Source organism: Scyliorhinus canicula, chromosome 13 (assembly GCF_902713615.1).
Source record: "Scyliorhinus canicula chromosome 13, sScyCan1.1, whole genome shotgun sequence".
NCBI lineage: Eukaryota > Metazoa > Chordata > Chondrichthyes > Carcharhiniformes > Scyliorhinidae > Scyliorhinus > Scyliorhinus canicula.
The window spans coordinates 46,720,259-46,728,516 of record NC_052158.1 but is presented as its reverse complement, the minus strand read 5'-3'; positions in this window follow the sequence as shown (position 1 = coordinate 46,728,516).

Here is an 8,258-nt window from a genome sequence, read left to right as displayed (position 1 = left end):
TGCTGTCCACCCTGTCCATACCTCCCATAATTTTGTAGACCTTAATCAGGTCCCCCCTCAACCTCCGTCTTTCCAACTAAAACAATCCTAATCTACTCAACCTTTCTTCATAGCTAGCACCCTCCATATCAGGCAACATCCTGGTGAACCTCCTCTGCACCCTCTCCAAGGCATCCACATCCTTCTGGTAATGCGGCGACCAGAACTGCACGCAGTATTCCAAATGTGGCAGAACCAAAGTCCTATACAACTGTAACATAATCCACTCTTGAATTTGATCTTCCAAAATGCATCACCTCGCATTTGCCTGGATTGAACTCCATCTGCCATTTCTCTGCCCAACTCTCCAATCTATCTATATTTTGTTGTATTCTCTTGACAGTCCTCCTCGCTATCTGCGAACTTGCTAATCAGACCACCTATACCTTCCTCCAGGTCATTTATGTAGATCACAAACAACAGTGGTCCGAGCACGGATCCCTGTGGAACACCACTAGTCACCCTTCTCCATTTTGAGACACTCCTTTCCACCACTACACTCTGTCTCCTGTTGCCCAGCCAGTTCTTTATCCATCTAGCTGGTACACCCTGAACCCCATACGACTTAACTTTTTCCATCAACCTGCCATGGGAAACCTTATCAAACGCCTTACTAAAGTCCATGTATACGACATCTACAGCTCTTCCCTCATCAATTAACTTTGTCACTTCCTCAAAGAATTCTATTAGGTTTATAAGACATGACCTTCCCTGCACAAAACCATGCTGCCTATCACTGATAAGTCTATATTCTTCCAGATGTGACTAGATCCTATCCCTCAGTATCTTCTCCAACAGTTTGCCTACCACTGACGTCAAGCTCACAGGTCTATAATTCCCTGGATTATCCCTGCTACCCTTCTTAAACAAAGGGACAACATTAGCAATTCTCCAGTCCTCCGGTACCTCACCCGTGCTCAAGGATGCTGCAAAGATATCTGTTAAGGCCCCAGCTATTTCGACCCTCGCTTCTTTCAGTAACCTGGGATAGATCCCATCCGGACCTGGGGACTTGTCCACCTTAATGTCTTTTAGAATACCCAAAACTTCCCCCTTCCGTATGACAATTTGACCGAGAGTATTTAAATATCCATCCCTAGCCTCAACATCCGTCTTGTCCCTCCCCTTTGTGAATACCGATACAAAGTACACATTAAGAATCTCACCCATTTCCTCTGAGTCCACGCATAAATTCCCTCTTTTGTCTTTAAGTGGGCCAATCCTTTCTCTAGTTACACTCTTGCTCCTTGTATACGAATAAAATGCTTTGGGATTTTCCTTAACCCTGTTAGCCAACGATATTTCATGACCCCTTTTAGCCCTCTTTATTGCACGTTTGAGATTCGTCCTACTTTCCCGATATTCCTCCAAAGCTTCATCAGTCAGAGACTTTTTCCCCGGTTGTAACAAACCATTAAAAGGGGGCATAAATTTAAGGTGAATGGTGGAAGATATAGGGGGGATGTCAGAGGTATGTTCTTTACCCAGAGAGGAGTGGGGGCATGGAATGCACTGACTGTGGAAGTAGTTGAGTCGGAAACATTAGGGACTTTCAAGCGCCTATTGGATAGGTACATGGATTACGGTAGAATGATGGGGTGTAGATTAATTTGTTCTTAATCTAGGACAAATGTTCGGCACAACATCGTGGGCCGAAGAGTCTGTTCTGTGCTGTATTTTTCTATGTTCTATGTTCTATGTTATGTGCCGAATCTAAAGTCTGAGTGTGGGGTCATGATACTTAGAATCACTATAGCCCCACAATGCTCCCTCTTGAAAAGTCCAACTACAAACTTTACAAAGGTGCAGCTGAACAATGCCTGACAGATTGATCCTGAAATGATGTCCCTTCACTTGACCAATTTGTATCCAGTACCACCGTTACTGTCACGGTCAGGTCGTGCATCATAGGATAATTCCTCTCTCACGCAGCATTAATGGGGTTTGATCTGGAATAATAAACTAGGTGAGTATCCTCTCTGTAACCAAACTTCACTGGATAAGGAGCAGGAGAACGTACATGGACAGGTCCCCTCACACTAACCCAGAGAGCATTGGTAACGACCATAAGCAGTTAATTGAGCTCCTCTAATCCAAGGTCACTGTGCAATGATGAGGGCTTCGTAACTGGACAATGATCAACAGCCTGAACTTGGGCGGCTTCCCAAACTTTAACCCAAGGTCACTAGGTAAAGATTACTGAAGCTGAGTCAAAATTCCAGAAGGCCCTTCCAAAAAGCTCCGGGGTGTATCTGCAACATAAGGGATGAAACTTTTCAAAGCGGTAACTCACCAATAACTTCTTAAAGTCCTTTGGACTATAACAATAAGTTCTGGCCTATCCAGCAATGCCCGTATGCTGTAAACCGAACAATGTGGGACATGGGCAGCTGCCGTAAACCTAGATCATTATCACTGATCAATTATACAGAATTGAAAGCAATAGACAATGACCATGAGTAGGCACATGAACTGGAAATCACTGGTATAATCAGACAAATTCAACGTTGATTTACGAAAGGAAAATCATGCTTGATAATCTACTAGAATTCTTTGAAGATGTAACGAGTAGAGTTGACCGGCAGAACCGGTGAATGTGGTTTATTTAGACTTTCAAAAGGCTTTGACAAGATCACAACATAGCAGATTACAATGTAACGGTAAAGCACATGCAATTGTAGGTAATGCCTTGAAATGCACAGAAAGCTGGTGAGCAGACAGGAAGCAAACAGTTGGAATAAATGGTCTTTGTCCGATTGGCAGGCAGTGACTAATGGGGTACTGCATGGATCTGTACTAGGACCCCAACTACTCACATTAAATACGAATGATTTAGGTCAGGGAATGTAATAAGTTCTTGGAGGCAGAAGTGCCTTCACCAGAATTCTTTTATTTACAAAACCAACAGGCAAACAACCAGCTGCATTCAGCCTGCAGTCTACACTGGGAATGCAGCGAATCTGACCTCTTGTATACAGAGAAAGGGGTTCCCTGATTGGGCTACTAAACAGGGAACTCGTATTCTAATTAGCCGATCTCAAAGGCCTGGCCTTAGGGCATATGCATGGTGGGTGAGTATACCATGGTTAAATGTGAGGTTATCCGCTTTGGTAGCAGAAATAGGAAGACAGATTGTTATCTTAATGGAGCAAATTGAGAGAGGTGGATATTTTGTGAGATTTTGGTGTACTCGTCCATCAGTCACTGAAAGCAATCACGCAATAAACATCCTGGTGTTACCAATGATCAGACGCTGAACTAGATTAACCATATTAATACTGTGGCTGTCAGGGCAGGTCCAAGCCAAGGAATACTACGGTGAGTAACTCACTTCCTGACCGCCTCCACCCCTCGCAAAGCCTGCCCACCATCTACAAGGCACTAGTCATGAGTACAATGGAATACTCTCCACTTGCAGCAACACTCAAGAAGCTTGACACTACCCAGGACAAATCAGCGCACTTGATTTCTCCTCCTTCAACAATCAGTAAAACCCTCCACAACTGGTGAACGGTGGCAAGTGTGTGTAGCATCCACAAGATGCACAGCAGTAACTCGCCACATTTCTTTAGAGAACACATTCTAAACCCACAGCACTACCACCTAGAAACACGCAGCAGACACCTGGGAAGCCCACCCCTGTCGATTCCCCGCCAAGTCACTCACCACCATGACTTGGAAATATATCACCGCCCCTTCACTGTCGCTGGAGCAAAATACTGGAACTCCATTTCTAACAGTACTGTGGGTGCATCTACACGTTGGAGACTGCAGCGGTTCAATAATGCAACTCACCACCACCTGAGTGGTAATATATTCTGGCCTAACCAGCGACGCCCACATCCAGAAAATGATTTTTTAAAATGTACAGGAGACAGTAAAGAAGGCAAATACTATGTTGGCCTCAAAGCGAGATGGTTTGAGTATAGGAATGTGGATGTTTTACTGCAAATGTGTAGGGCATTGGTGAGGTCATACCTGTATATTGTGTGCAGTTTTGGTGTCCTCATCTGAGGAAGGGTGTTCTTGCTGTGGAGGGAGTGCAGGGAAGGTTGACATTGCTGATTCCTGGTATGGTGGGGCTATCAGAAGAGAAGAGACTAAGTCGGTTAGCATTGTATTCATTGGAGTTCACAAGAGTGAGAGGGAATTCACATGGAAATTTATGACACTGGAACACGAGTAGCAGAGTAGATTCAGAGATTATGTTCACAATGGTGCGGCAGTCCAGAACTAGGGGTCATAGTTTGAGGATAACCTTTTACGACTCACTTGAGGAGAAAACTCTTCACCAGAGAGTGGTGAATCTTTATAATTCACTACCACAGAAAGTAATTGAGTGCAAAACGTTGTGTAATTTCAAGAAGGAATTAGATATAGCTCTTCAGGCTAAAGTAATCAAGGGGTTTGGTGGGAGGTCGGGATATGAGTATTTAACTTGATGATCAGCCATGCGGAGCAGGTTCGATGGACCGAATGTCCTCGCCCTGCCTCTTTTTTGTAATGTATGAATCTATGTAGAATCTCCCCACGGGAATTCAGAGAACAGGATTTTGGCGAATTCACCCAACCCAGAGCCATTGCTTAACGCTCATCAGCAGGCATGAGGGTTTAATTATCACATTACTTCCAGGGGTCAGTGAGTTGAGTTATTCTAATTGAAACAACATTCTTGTGGCCGATTTAGCTTCACTTCTGAGTATGCTTCACTAGAAACTGGAATAAACTATCAGCACAGCAGCGACCTTAATGTCAACACCTACACTGATAATTTTATAAATATTACTTTATATCTAATGGATGATTCTATTGAATTCCTGCTTCGGAAGATAAGCCTGTCATCTAAATTACTAACAAATTTGCCAATCTAAGTAATCAGCTTTTCAACTGAATTTTCTCCCAGTCTGTTGTATTATTTCAATTTTTATTTATCTTCCTCCCAGTTAACTTATTGACGATTGTGACCTTATCCCGAGGAAAGTGTGGTCTCTCACAATGTGTCACTTACTATCTGGTGGCTATGGCAGTTGCGGATCTACTGGTCGTCGTTCTCGATCTAATATTGAGGCAGATTCCAATCACTTTTTGGCAAGAGTTTTACTTTGTGGTGTCGATTCCTGTGTGTAATATCCATGCACTCCTGCTGTTTGCAGCTACAGACTGTTCTGTTTGGTTCACCGTTGGCTTCACCTTCGATCGATTTGTAGCCATTTGTTGCCAGAAGCTGAAAACTAAATATTGCACCAAGAAAACTGGGGTTGGTATTCTAGGAACAGTGACTCTACTGAGCTGTTTAAAGAATATTTTCTGGTGTTTTATGTTTACAGGTCAATATTACCTTACAAATCTTCCCTGGTTCTGTCGTATGGCAGGAGACGCCGGTTATTCATGGGTTTGGACTTCAATTGAGATCCTCCACTATATGCTTACCCCATGTATCCCATTTGTCCTTATTCTTCTGCTAAATGTTTTAACCATCAGAAACATTTTAGTGGCCAACAGAGCTCGCAGGAGATTCCGACAGCACAACAGTGGAAAGCAACACAGTGACCCAGAGATGGAGAGCCGAAAGAAATCCATCATTTTACTATTTGTTGTCTCGGGCAATTTCATATTATTATGGACAATGTTTATGGTATATTCTATGTGGAACCGAATACCAGCTTTAGGATATTATTTTGTATATCTCCCTCGTTTTGTACAAGAAATGGGATTCATGCTCCAGCTTCTCAGTTGCTGCACAAACACTTGTATTTATGCCATGACCCAGACTAAGTTCAGAGAGCAATTGAAGAATGTGATGAACTATCCATTTACTGTAGTTGCAAGATTCATTAACTGATCAGAATATACACAGATCTTTGAACTCAATGGTCTCACAATCAAAATAACCCGTTGCTCTCTGGTGTGAGATATATACACGTGGTGTGGACAGTCTTCCCTCTTTATGAGTTAATGACACACACCTCTGACACCTGGCCCAGAACCGTGCCTGATCCAGTTATCGCACTTGTGCCGTCACCCCTTCACCCTTCTGAGAAATTTGATGTGGTTCCCCTTGTCCTCCCAGCAGGTTGTGTTCAAAATATCCACCCACTGCCATTTCTGCCAACACCAAACATAACTTTCACTTGGTACTCCTGTTGGGAGTTGCATACAGACCATCCGATCAGTGATAGGAACTTCAGAACATGATTAGACATTCACCCCCTCGAACCCGCTTCGCCATTCAATGAGAACATGGCTGATCTGCGGCCTAACACCAGATATCTGCCTTTGGCCAATGTTCCTTCATACCTTTTCTCAACGCAAAGGACTTCCGATGGCGGCCATGGAGGGGTAGGTCGCATATTTGATAGCTCCCGCCTGTAACAGACTTTTGGACATTTTTCCCGTTCTTTTTCGGATTTTATGGGAGAAAGCAGTGAAAAGTGAGACAGTAAGGAGAAATCCCCCTCCGGTGTATGGAGAATTGAACCAGAATTGGCCATGTGAGATAACAAAGTCCTTTAAGGGAGACTCAAGCAGAGCTGGTATCACGGGACAGCATTGCGGAGGGCAATTGCGGGACACAGTACAGTGGTCAGCGGAGCAGCTGGTGAAGTTTTTCGAGATTTGCTTCACCAAGCTGAAGAAGGACACGCTGGACCCGATTAAGGCTTCGATTGATCAAGTCGTTCAGAATCAGGAAACCCACAGGAGAGCGATCCAGGAGGTCGAACAAAAGTTGTCCGAGCACAAAGAGTAGATAACCATGCTGGAAAGCGAAGTAGGGATGATGAACGACCACCAGAAAAGAATGCAGAAGAAGCTGGAGGACCTGAAGAATAGGTCCAGGAGGCAGAATCTCAGAAATTTGGTCTCCCTGAAGGCAGTGAAGGATCGGACGCGAGAGCCTATATGATGGACATGTTGGAGAAGTTGATGGGGGCTGGGGCGTTCCCTCGGACCCTGGAATTGGACAGAGCAAACAGAGCCCTCGCGAGGAAGCGAACGAACCACCGAGGGCAATGGTGGTACGTTTTCACCTTTTCATGGACAAGGAACACATTTTGCAGTGGGCCAAGAAAGAACGGAGCAGCAAGTTGGAGAACTGTGAGTTGCACATTTATCAGGACCTGGGAGTAGATTTGGCCAAGAGATGAGCTGGATTCAATCGGGCAAAAACAACCCTCTTTATGAAGGGTGTGAAGTTCGGAATGCTATACTCAGCCTGCCTGTGGGTCAGACATGAGAAACGGGACTCCTACTTTGAAACGCCAGACGAAGTATGGACCTTTATTAAAAAGAAGCTGGAGGCGAATTAAAAGACACTTAAGCTTTGGAAAAGTACTATGACGCTAAGATTTGTGGCGCTGGATTGCAAAACTTTAAGTAGCTCTATGTGAAATGATGGGCTGGGTGGATGGTTAAAGGTTGATCTGTCTTTCAGGAACCTTGTTAGAGGGGGGGGGGGGTGGGCTTTGAATTTAGTTCTGCATTTTGGGTGACTATTTTTCCTAAGTGATTGTTTCTTCACTGCTTTTTTTCTGTTGTTTGTTTACTGGGGAATGTGATATTTTTAAAATGTTTATTCATGTGGGGGGGAGAGGGGAGTACAATCGGGTGACAGACTGCTTGGTGCCAGGGGCGGGATCTATCGAGTCAGGATGGGTCAGCTGACTCTCGGAAGCGCAGTGGGCATGGACATGTGTTAAGCTGGAACTTGACTTGGGCGATTGAATTGGGTTTTTGGTGTTATTACTGGGGGGGGGGGAAGGAAGGGGGGCTGCTTTGCTGACAGGGCAGGTCGGGAACGGCGACAGCCCGAGTGGGGACTCAAGGAATCCGAGGGCGCGGGCTTGAGGCTGGCCTAAAAAGGATTATGGCTCGTCGGCTGGGGGGGGGGGGGGGGGGGGGGGGGGGGTTAGAAGCACCGCATCCAGGCTGATCACATTGAACATGAGAGGACTGATTGGGCCGGTCAAGAGGGCTCATGTGTTCGCGCATTTGAGGGAACTGAAGGCAGACGTGGCAATGCTACAAGAGACACACATGAAGGTTACAGACCAGACTAGACTGAGGAAGGGTGGGTTAGCCAAGTGTTCGACTCAGGATTGGACCCAAGACCAGGGGGTAGCAATCTTGATCAGCAAACGAGTGGCGTTTGAGGAAGGCAGAATTGTGTCGGACGAGGGGGGTAGGTACATAATGGTGACTGGAAAGCTGGAGGGGATCCG